Below are 12,617 nucleotides of genomic sequence, written 5' to 3'. Positions count from 1 at the left end.
ATGGAAAAGTAACACCTCTCTCAAAATTGCTAAAAAAATAATTAAATTCATTTGACTTTTCTCTCCCACCTTCCCAAGAAGGCTTTTTAGGGAGGGAGAAAAATGTGGCCATTGCTTCTATATTGCCATGCATGACTTGATTGTTGACATCTTCAGGGAGACAACTAGGTTAAAAGTACCTGGTGTGGGATCTGGTTACCTGGGTTGAGATGCTAGCTCTGCCTCTCTCTAGCTATGTAGCTTAAGGCAAGTTCCTTTACCTCTCTGAACTTTCATTTCTTCCTACTAAATTGTAAGTCCATGAAGGTGGAGACAATGTCAGTCTCGTTCATTTCATTCTTCAGGCAGTGTCTGACCCATGGTGATATGCAAAAACATTTGAGAATGAAGGAAGGATGTGGCTGTTAGATTGTAGAACTCTCATGCAGAAGCACAATTACTTGGGAATTTACATAATGTAGTCACACAGATCAAATCATCCAATTAGTCTGTTCTGATTCTGTACCTGTAGCCCAGACAAACTCAGTCATGCTCAGGATCACCCAGTAACAACAAAGGCTGGACTCTTTGGCTCCTTCATGGGCTGTTTCTGAATTACTACTTCTGGAGAACTCAACCTAGGACAACGGAAGATAAATTTAGCTTTCCATATTTGACTGACAACACCTCTCCTTTGCCTTGCATTTGTGATCCAACTGCTGGTGTCAACTTCATGTAATTATTGGGCTCCAAAGAGCCCCCAGAGCTCTGCTCTAACATTGGCCCAAGTGACCAGCCTCTACCCTCCTGAGGCGTCTGATCCAGCCCCCTCAAGGGATATGGGACTTCTCTTTCCATAGGGTTCTCCATTTTATATACTGCACGGTAAGCCTTTAGTTCATGGCAGCTTTTGATTAAAGAGGTATCTATGAGAGGCAGGTCTTAGACTTGTTCTCCAACCTGTAAAGTCCATGGGAAGCATGAACATGTCCACAATGATCAGGTTATATTCTGGTGGAACCAATCAGATTAGGGAGGTGTGGGATAGTATTCTTATGAAATCTGGTGAGGAAGAGTTAGACATTGGTGAAGAGCAATTCAAACATGGCAGATGCTCAATAAAGAATATCTTATCCTGTGTGTGTATCAATATATGTGCCCCTCATTTCAATGATCGAAAGAAGGGAGGGAGTTCTACAAATTGGGTCCCAAGACATCTAAATTGAATTGGTGAGAAGGAAGAAAAAGTAGGATAGGAATTAGAAGTCCTAACCCAAAAGAAAGCATGCACTGAAACCTAAGGTTAAGAAAGGGTGGAAGGGACTTCCCTGGTGGTCCTGTGGCTAAGACTTCGCCTTCCAATGCAGAGGGTGCGAGTTTGATCCCTGGTTGGGGGGCTAGGATCCCATATGTCTCATGGCCAAAAGGCCAAAACAAAGAACAGGAGCAATATTGTAACAAATTCAATAAAGACTTTAAAAATGGTCCTCATCAAAAAAAAAAAAAAAAAAGAGGTGGAAGATGGAGATCAGTGACATTGTAGATTCTATTTATTAATGTAAGCAACACTAGCTGCTAAAACAAACACTAAAATCTCAGTGGTGTAACACAATGAAAGTGTATTTCTATTCTCAGGCAAACAATCCTGATTGCCAAATATCCCATCAGTGGGTCCAATAAAAGATTAAATGTCCCTACCTCACACTATACAAAAAAATTAGTTCCAGGTGGATTGTGGATAACCATGTGAAAGTTAAAACAACAGAACTTCTAGACCAGTGCTGTCCAATAGAACTTTCCATGAAGACGGAAAAGTCCTTGTCCACTAACCACATAATGCTATTGACCACTTGAAATACAGCTTGTTCAACTGAGGAAATTAGCTTTGAATTTTATTTAGTTTTCATTCATCTAATTTTAAATAGTCACATCTGGCTAGTGGCAACCCTAATGGATGGCACAGGTCTAGAAGATAACACACAACAAGATCTTCATGAGTCTGGGGTAGGCAAAGATTTCTTAAACAGGACATGAGGACTAATGTAAAGGAGGAAGACTGATACACTGAACTTCATTAAAATGAAGAATTTATGCTCACTAGAAGACATCATTAAGAAAGTCAAAAGGTAATGCAAAGTTGCAGTGCAAAAGTATGACAAAGGACTCATATCCCAAATACATAAAGCAATTGTATTCATCAACAAAAAAGAGCAATAACCCAATTTTAAAAATAGCAAAAGATTTGAAGACACTTTATAGAAGAAATTATCTATCGAAATGGCCCAACATACATATGAAAAAGTGTTCAATACAATTTGTCATCAGGAAAAGCAAATTAAAACCATGGTGGGATACCATGTATCCACCAGAATGGCTAAAAACAACAAAACAAAACAAAAACTGACAATCCTAAGTGTTGGCAAGCACAAACTGGCATGCTCATTCTCTGCTAATAGAAATGTAAATTAGTGAAACCACTTTGGAAAACTGGCAGTTTCTAATAAAGTTTAACATATAATTAAACCAGCAATTTCACTTCTTGGTATATATTGAGGAGAAATAGGTACATATATGCACCAAAAAATATGAATTAGAATGGTTTTTCAGCTACATTCTTAAGAGCTCAAAATGAGAGTAACCTAACTGTCCTTCAGTGGTAGAAGCATGAATAAATTGTTATTTAGGTGGGCACATGAATGTATGTGTATACACCAGGTGGAATATGAGGCAGTAATAAATACACACTACCACAGGAAAGAGTCCCACAAATATTGAGTGAAAGAAACTAGTTTCAAAAAGATACCCCATTAATAATTTATTTCTATAAAACTAAAAACAATCAGAAATAATCTATAGTGATAAAAATCAGAAGAGCTGCTACTTTTGTGTGTGTATGTGTGCGTTGGTGGGAGTGAAGAAGAGGAGCAGGTAAAGGCAGAGTCATGAGGGAAGAATCTGGGTGCTAGTAATCTCTGCTTCTTAATCCAGATGCTGGTTAACCAGGTATGATCACGTGGCAAAAATCCTTTGTGCTGTACCATTACCATTTGTGCACTTTTCTGTTTGCGTGTTACGTGTCAGTAAAATATTTACTTAAAAAATCTCTATGAAAATTTATGAAGCGGGTCAAAGAATGATGAGCCGCCAGCGTGAATGACAAAGAGAGGTCTAGATCAATGATAAAAGGTTTATTTTCCCTTGTATGGCATTGTGTCTGACAAAGCTATGAACTAGAGATTGGGAGACTTCACCGTCTGAACTGTCACCTCTCAGAGATGGAGTTGCCTTTTTATGTATTTGAATACAGAAAGGGCTCATTTATCCCTTTAATAAATATTATTGAGCACCTCTACTAAGTGGTGGGCTCTCGTTTGGAGGGGCCAGTTAGGAGTAGCCGGGCTTTTAATTATTCAGAGAAGGTTAAAGCAGACGATGGGCCACTCAAACTTTTCCTTACCTTCTTTCTCCCCTTCACGGACAGCTCCCTAAGCTTTCTTCTGGCTGCCACGTTCTATGGAATTCTATGTGCTTTATTAAGGCAAGTAGTAGTGCCCAGATATAATTAATTCAAGGCTTCTAGATGAATAATTTTGTCCCCAAATCTGCAAACTCTTGTGGGCAGAGGCTTTGCCCGATTCTTCTATGAGCCCCTGTGCCCAGCAGAGAGGTGAAACTTTAGCAAAAGATTGAAGGTGTGGAGAATGAAAGAATAAATGCTAAAAGCATTTAGGACATACCTGCTTTTATTCCATTAGAGTTTTCTTTCTCATTCAAGGGGGAAAACATCTCAGGTTAAAAACACTCAACAGATAATTACATGGAGTGACAGAGATCTTCCTCTTCAAAGTTTTGATGTGGATGCTGGTTACCTGATTCCCAATCTCACCAAATTTAAAAAAAATCTCACTTATGTCACTGTCCCATTATCAGCTACCTGGGGACATTCTATGGATCAAACCTTTTTCTCCCTAGAATATAGACTTCCCATATCAAAGACAGATAGCACATCAATAACAGATAACACTGGTGTTTACCTATCTTTCCAAACCAGGTTAACAAAAAGTTGCAGTCTTGTTTTCCTTTTCTATGACTTGGGATCTCTATTCTGTGAGCCCACAGAGGGGACTGAGAAATGCATACTTTTGTCCTTGAGAAGGAAGGAAGATCTAGAATCAGATTTTTAAATAAATGTTTTGTTTTTGTGTCTTTTTTCTCAACCATGAATATTCTCTTCCTGGGAACACTGGGGACTTGATTCTGATGACCTCATTTCCTTTGAATCCTTTGATGTTTTGTTTCCTCTGCCTGAAGTATTTTACTGTCACCAGTGAAACCACAGAGAAGACCATATAACTGAATGTCTGTCTCTTCCATGCCCCGTGGATGTGGTGGTGGTGGGAACAGTTCTTGGCTTTGCCCTGAGATATTGGAACTCGTTGGAAGAAGTGAAAAGGCTAGCTGCCTGAAGGCTCCTTTCTTTTTTACTAGATATATAGGCAGGATGGTAGGGTCAGATTAGTCAGTTTATGAACTATTCACAGATGGATTAGTCAGCTGATGGACTATTCAGGCCTCTGTTCCTTTTCCATTTCTCTTACCCTGCTAGGCTCCGGTTTATTCCACTCCAACATGGTTGTTCTTAAGGCCATAGAAAGAAGCAGGAAGAGAAGATGTAGTGGTGAATGATGGTACATAATGATGCTCAGAGGAGTGAAAATTAGTCTGATGAAGAGTGTCCAGTCATGTAGAAGGGGGGGGTGGAGCTTGCAGGAACTCAGCAACCTGGGCTGTTTCAAGGCATGCATCCAACCACTTGAAGAACAAATCTAAAAACAAAAGCCAACACCCTGATATAGATAATGAGCAAGCTGGTGTTACGCGAAGGATGCTGGACTTTGGGACTTGGGTCCCTATCCCAGACATACTCTTCAGCTAGACTAAGTCTGAGCTCTACAATGTGCCTCTGAGCCTAGTGATCTTTGTATTGCCTATTAATTTTATTTAAATTAAAATCTGTTGAGTGCCTCCGCTATGCAAGGTGCTTTACAAACAGTATTAGGATTGCTCTTCACTGCAAGCTATAGCTGACAATAGCTTCAAGTATAAAGTCAATTAATGGTTAAGCATAACAGAAAGTTTGGCGGTATAAATTCCAGGGTTGGTAGCTCATTCTAGAGATGTCGTAAAAGATCTATGACTTTCTGATTTTTGTTGTACTGCTATCCTCATCATATTTCTGATTTTTTTTTTCATATGGTTGAAAATGGCTGCTGAAGATCAAAATAATCGTGTCCCCAGAGGGATGGAGAGAGGTGGGGGGCAAATGGTATTTCTACTCTCAATGCTTTTTTATTGAGGAGGCAAACACTTCCAGAACCCAGAAACATAACTCCTCTTACATCTCATTGACCAGAATTGTATCACATGCCTTCACCTAGACCAATGATCAGCAAAATGAAGTGAATTATCTTCATTGGTTTAGGCCAATCAAAAGTTATCCACCAGGTCTGAAGTCCTGGTCTACAGGAACAAAACAGGAAACTGATAGCAAGGAACAAGGGAAAATGAAAATTGAGTAGATAACCAATGGTATCTAGTACTTATTTATTTGCATAGGATCCTAGTCGACTGAGTCTGCAGAAAGAAAGTCCTTAAGGGTCTGAAAAAAGAAAAAGAGTGCGACTGGATACTTATCAAACTTTCCTGTTTAGACTGGTAGCCACAGTGGCTCAGTAAGCATTTTTTGGGTGGTTTAGGCTCCAGGCTTCGAAGTGTCAGTTCTAGCGATATGACTTGTTTTCACTGTTAAGACCTTTCAGTTCTTGGTGACATTGTTGTCTCATTTGTAGAACAGAACAAGGCCCATGAGCCTGGAGTTTTAATAAATTGATATTTTCATAGGTGCTTGAGATTGGAAATTATTGGTAAACATTAGTGAGAATTATTTATGAATGAGGAATATTCATTGCATATCTCTTATAACTTTATACCAAAGATAATGGTAGGGTCACTATATATATATATAAAATGTATTCATCTGAGCTGATGATCAGGCTCAAAATATAATTTCAGTGTCTTTAATTCTCAGCACAATTCAGAGTTTGTGATGTATAGTTTAGAGTGATCTTTAAAAATAGATTTCAATGGCCAACTTAAATATGAATACCTTAAGAATATTACTGGTAGTATTTATTCTACCTAACCAACCATCTATTAGGATTTCCATGTGACTCTACTGCTGTTACATCCACTTCAAATAGTTCAACTGACACCTCTCCTTTCCTGGAAGCCTTCTGCTCTTCTCAAGTTACTTATGTGGTTTATTCCATCACTGTGCACCAAGTTGCTTAGTTTTGAAAATTATGGTTATTCTTTTTATTTATCTTATTTTATTTTATTTTATTGCGGTATGTGGGCCTCTCACGGTTGCGGCCTCTCCTGTTGCCGAGCACAGGCTCCGGACGCGCAGGCTCAGCGGCCATGGCTCACGGGCCCAGCCACTCCGCGGCATGTGGGATCTTCCCGGACCGGGGCACAAACCCGCGTCCCGCGCATCGGCAGGCGGACTCTCAACCACTGCGCCACCAGGGAAGCCCAAAAATTATGGTTATTCTTGATGACTCCCTTCTCAGCACATTCAATCAGTTGTCAAATGTTATCAGCTCTGCCTTTAACACAGTTTTCATGCTTAACTTTCCTTGTTCATATCTCTTTCAGGTTAGCAGACTATATTTACATCTGGGAAAACAAACAAACAAACAAAAACATCTGGGGTGATTATCTGGCGGGGGGGCAGCGGGTAGGTGAGGGTTTCTAGTGTTTGGAGGACTTTTCCGAATTTTCCAGGTTTTCTATAATCATTTATCACCAGAAAAAAAATGAACATAGAAACAACAGAATCTGTTCTTCAGAGATGTTAATTCGGTTATTCTCAGTGTCCTTCATTCCTAAGTAGAAGATGCCTGTATCTGTGTCTGTCAGCATCTAATCTTCTGGAAGGTATGACCCTGGCTCATAAACATCCCACACAGCCTAGGCATTCCAGCTCAGTTAGATTTAGTTGAAGACTCGCCGCACCAGACAGCCTCTGCTGGTCCTCTGGCTGCTCCACGCTGCTGCTGCCTCGGCCCATCACTAGCAAAGAAGAAATCTCTATGCCCCTCATCCGCGATCGCTCTGGCACGTGCAAAGCTGGCTTTACTGGGGATGACGCCTCTCGGGGGAGTGAGTTTCCGTCCATCATCGGCCACCCCTGACAACAGGGTGTCACGGTAGGCTTGGGACAGTCACGTGGGCGATGAGCCCAGAGCGAAGCTCAGCATCCTGACCCTCAAGTGCCCCATGGAGCACGGCATCATCACCAACTGGGACGACGTGGTATGGAGAAGATAGGCACCAAACACAGCTTCTACAATGAGCTGCGTGTGGTCCCCAAGGAGCACCTCCTGCTGCTGACCGAGGTCCCCCTGAACCCTGAGGCCCATCCTGAGAAGATGACTCAGATCTCCTTCGAGACCTTCAACACTCCGGCCGTGTGCATGACCGTACAGGCTGTGCTGTCCCTGTAGCCTCTGGCCGCACCACTGGTACTGTCCTGGACTCTGGAGACGGGGTCACCCACACTGTGCCCATCTGCTAGGAGTACGTGCCTCCCCCCCGCCCCATGCCATCCTGCGTCTGGACTACGGTGGCCGGGACCTGAACGACTACCTCGTGAAGATGCTCCTGAAGTGTGACCGCTGTTTCACCATCACCGCCCAGTGGGAAATCATGTGTGACATCAAGGGGCAGCTCTGCCACGTTGCCCTGGAGTTGGAGCAGGAGATGGCCACGGCTGTTTCCTCCTCCTCCCTGGTGAACAGCTGCGAGTTGCCCGACCGTCAGGTGATCAGCATCCACAGTAAACAGTTCTGGAGTCCAGAGGTGCTCTTCCAGCCCTCCTCCTGGATACGGAGTCCTGTGGCATCCGGGAGATCACCTTCAACCGCATCCTGAAGGGTGACGTCTGGGGAGACCATCATGTACCCCCACAATGCCCGCAGGATGCAGAGGGAGATCATTGGCACTGCCTCCCAGCAGGATCAAGATCAAGATCAAGATCAAGATCAACCCTCCTGGGCTTCCCTGGTGGCGCAGTGGTTGAGAGTCCGCCCGCCGATGGAGGGGACACGGTTTCGTGCCCCGGTCCGGAAAGATCCCACATGCCGCGGAGCGGCTGGGCCCATGATCCATGGCCGCTGAGCCTGCGCGTCCAGAGCCTGTGCTCCACAACGAGAGAGGCCACACAGTGAGAGGCCCGCGTACCGCAAAAAAAAAAAAAAAAAAAAAAAAGCAACCCTCCTCCTGAACACAAGTACTAGGTGCAGATCGGGGGCTCCATCCTGGCTTTCCAGTTGATGTGGATCCGCAAGCAGGAGTATGACAAGGCCCGCCCCCTCCATCGTCCACTGCTGCATAAGTTCGTTCAAGAGTATAAATTTGCCCTGGCAACTGTGCACACCTCATGCTAGCCTCATGAAACTGGAATAAGCCTTTGAAAAGAAATTTGCCCTTGAAGTTTGTATCTGCTATCAGCCCTGGATTGTACAACTTGCTGATTTTGACCTTCTGTTTACGTTAACTGTTCCTTTGGTCTATGTTTAATATCCTGTACATATCTTTGATTTAAACCCCCAATACATGCAGCTCCGTCACTATCTGGCTGAGATGAGAACATGTTTGTGGAAGAAAGACCCATGGTCCTGATGAGAATTTGCGAGCCCATGAGTTTCTTGACCTGTGCAGGGTACTTGTGTGTAAGAGCTGCTTATTCCAGGATTTCTTTAGAGGCTGGCAAGAGTCCTGAGCCAGCTGGCATTTGTCTTTGGTGTCTGACAGGGTTGGGAAGGTCCCAACCTTAGAACCCACTTTCCTTTCTTACCTCACAATTTCCTGCCAGAATACCTGGTGGTTGTTACTTCCCTTGAGATGGAAAATGGTTTGCATTTACACCTATAAATGTATTCATCCTTTGAATTTATGTAAGGTTTTTGTATGCAATTCCCAATTCTTTAAGAGATGACAACAAATGTTGGTTTTCTACTGTCACGTGAGAACATTTGGTCCCAGCAACATTTGGTCATTGTGAGGGAAATAAAAGTACTGCAGTAAACAACAACAAATTCAGTTGATGGTTCGGGTAGAGGTGAACCACACAAACTTTTGTCACTCTTAAGATTAAAAAAATAACTAAAACAAATCCTTAAAATTTTAGTCTTCAAAAAACCCTCCAAATGGCTCAAAGTTTCAAAAGAAAGAATAAGAGATTATGAGAAAGAAGAGAGAGAAACTTTCAACTTGCTTCCTTTAGAAGTTACCATTAATTCTCTTATCAGTTCAAGAATTTATTTCGTTCTATGTAACTTTCTCCAACTTTTAGTTTAAATCTTTTTTGTACATTTTTCAATAACTTTCCCTTCGTTTGGACTCTGAGTTGAATCATATCATTAAGATTCTAGGCAGAAAGTTTCAGAACAGTTGGACACTGGGATATTACAGCATTCAGAATAAGTTATTCTACATCATTAGTATATACTGTGCATCTACCTCGCCTAAAATTTTGACAAAGTCTTTGACAAAGGCTGAGAGAAAGCAGTTCCCAGAGAAGGAAGAAAAGAAATTTCATTCTAGCTGGCTAGACTAGATAGCATCTTGATTTACTATCAAGTTTCCCAAATATTGGCAAGTAATGATTTTTGTGTAAATTATACACTTTGATGTGTACAGAGGCTATGGAGCATTTTATATGAAGTAATAATATTAAGTATTTTGATTGAATTAATGACTGCTTAATCTGAAATCTAAGGAAATAAACAACACTAAATATGACACACTCACCCTTTATGGACTTAAATTCTGGGACAGTCCAAGTTGCCATTTTTGCTGATCTTTGTGGATATAAGATTGAGTTACTTTATTAGCAACAGCAAGACTTTCAATCTTCAGTTGCCAAATTATGTGGCCACTTCTGGAAAGATTGCTCAAGTCTTTCTTATTATTAACCTATCATAACTCTGATTTTTAAAATAAAAGCTTATTTCTTGTTGAATTTTCATTGAAACAAACATGCCTGTTATCAGTTGTGTTCAGGGATTCACATCTTGATAGATGACTAAATGTCTCTCCTTTCCTTGGATCCTCTCTCCCCTTCTCAACTCTCTTTATATAAGAATTGTTCCCATCAGATGAATGGCTTTGAATAGCAATATTTATATATTTCAGTGGCCTGTAATAACATGGTTCTTTTTTTAAAAAAAAAAAAAAGTGCTGGTATAATCAACAAACAAAAATCACATAAAAAAAAAGAAAAGAAAAAAAATGACACACTACTGTTGATTATAAGTTTTTAACATTTTTAAATACTCAAAATACCTGCTTTCAAAGAATGAGAGAAAAGTGGAATGAAAAATGGACTGATTTGCATGGTCAGGCCAGTGGATAGAGAGAAGGCACCAGCTTCTGTGTTTCTCCAACTCTCTGGGAGTCTTGGTGAGCCTGTGCTAGCATGTAGCAATGTAAATTGAATACAGTGTAAATTGGATTTGAATGAGTCTCCAGCCGGACAAGGCAGTTTTCTCTTTGACCACTTCAATGGAAAAGTCATAGTCAAATCAGTTGGTTCCTGCAATTTTTCAAAAGTTGTAAGAGCTTTTAATACAATTTAACAAAGTGGAAGGGAATGAGAGAAAGCATTCTCTCCCACATACACTCAAAATCTTCTCTTTTCCTCTCTCAGGTACAAACACTTGTACAAATACAAATGTTCATTTGCTGTTTTTATTGTTTTAAATAATAATAACTAACATTTACACAATTCTTACCAAGTGATAGGCAATGTTTTATCCCCTTTATATTATATGTAGGGGATATATAAAGTATAAATGTATGTTATATTTATAAATATATATTATAAATATACACTATATTTATAATTATATATATAAAGTGTAAATATACACTATATATAAAGTGTAATATATACACTAAAGTGCATATATTAGTATAAAGACTAATCTTCACACAACCCAGTGAAGTAACTGTTATTATCCTACTTAGTAGAGAAGGAAACAGGCAAAGAGATATTAACTTACATCCTCAAGGTCACACAGCTGGTAAGTAGCTGGTGGGATTCAAATCCAGGCATCTACACCAGAGTGTGGGTTTGTGAGGTTGATGTGTTTCCCTCTCCCTGTTGTAGCCTTCTTGAACGTGGAGACTTCCTTATTCAGCTACAGAATAGAAATGGCCCTGGTTTCAGAGGCACTCAGGTCTAGATTCTGATTTCAAACTCTGAGAGTTCATAAATTATTGTAGACTGGCTCTCAAAAAAATAAAAGTCCTGATTTATAGTTTTACTTGCTTTCCATGATGTAGATACTTCTGATGTGACTGATTTTAAGTTACCTGTAACTTAACAACTGGCTTGCAAAATTCTTGAAATTCTAATAATCAGCTCTTGCAAGCTGATACGAGATGGCTCCAGCTGATGGAGAATCAGCAATGAACGGTTTTGTTCAAACTCGGGTCACCATCATCTAGAACAGTGACATGAGGCGGTTGCTCGTTCATATTTATTAAATAAAGGAATGAAAATGCCTCAGCTTCTCATACTCTCAGTTCGCTGTATCAGTAAAATATTCATACTAGTAGTATCAGATGGGTTGCTGAATGGATCAAATGTTAGCTGAAAAAATGTCTGCAAAATGCCCAGCTAAATGCCTGGAACTTAATGGAACATACATGTTCATTCCTGTCCTTTTAGATTACTACTCCTTACAAAGTGTCTTCTACCTAGCGGGAAGCGAATAAGCGAATGAACAAGTGAACAACGGAATGCACTGGTAAGGAGCATCAGTTCCAGATAGGAATGGGTGACTTTAGTCTTTATCAATCAACGTGTAATGGAGGGAAGTATGTGGCAGCATTCACGTTTTCGTGACTTCACTATAGTTTTAAATGTCCCTCTTGTCTTAGCCCAGGAATGTGAAATCAAATGCCAACAGAGGCCAAGCTGTTAAATGATTAAAATATGCTCAAGGGGAAGAAAGTCGGGAGTAGATGGGATTAAAACAAACTGAAGATCACACATTCACCATATAGGCACACACATTTAAACACTTTTAGACTTCTGTGTGAGCGAAATAAAGCATGTCTTGGGCTAGGTATGGCTCATGGACTCCCAGCATTCCACCTTTGTTTTGGGAATGATAAAAAGCATGGACTCTGGGGCCAGCACTGGCCTGATCTGAAATCTGGTTGTGCCACTTACTGGCTAGTGGTCTTAAGGCAAGTTACTTAAACACTCTGGGGCCATATCCAAGGGGTGGAAGTGACCCCCAGAGGCTCTAGCAGCGACCAAGAGTGAGGCCAGGCATGCATATGATGAACTCTTAATCCCCAGTTAACTCCCGGGCAAGAGGTAGGGAGGTAGGGACAGTTTTACTTGACCCTTTTTCTACTGCACATCGGCCAGGAGGAAAACATTTCTCCATGCTATTATTGTAGACTCTCTAGTACAATAACTGGTTCTCAAACTTGGATGCCCATTAGAATCACCTGGAAGTTAAAAAAGTGATTCCTGGATTCCAAGCCCTGTACTT

General features: G+C 40.9%; 1 pseudogene across 1 annotated transcript; it reads left to right on the top strand.

Annotated features, from left to right (window-relative positions):
• Window positions 1-7,133: 7,133 nt before the first annotated feature.
• On the top strand, window positions 7,134-11,826 carry LOC307187063 (actin, cytoplasmic 2-like; annotated as a pseudogene). Its single transcript has 2 exons — window positions 7,134-7,977; window positions 11,780-11,826. The product of its transcript is annotated as an actin, cytoplasmic 2-like (transcript).
• Window positions 11,827-12,617: the final 791 nt, after the last annotated feature.

Source organism: Stenella coeruleoalba, assembly GCF_951394435.1.
Source record: "Stenella coeruleoalba genome assembly, chromosome: 5".
Lineage (NCBI taxonomy): Eukaryota > Metazoa > Chordata > Mammalia > Artiodactyla > Delphinidae > Stenella > Stenella coeruleoalba.
Note: the sequence above shows the minus strand (reverse complement) of the source record. Positions and strands in the feature narration are given on the sequence as shown.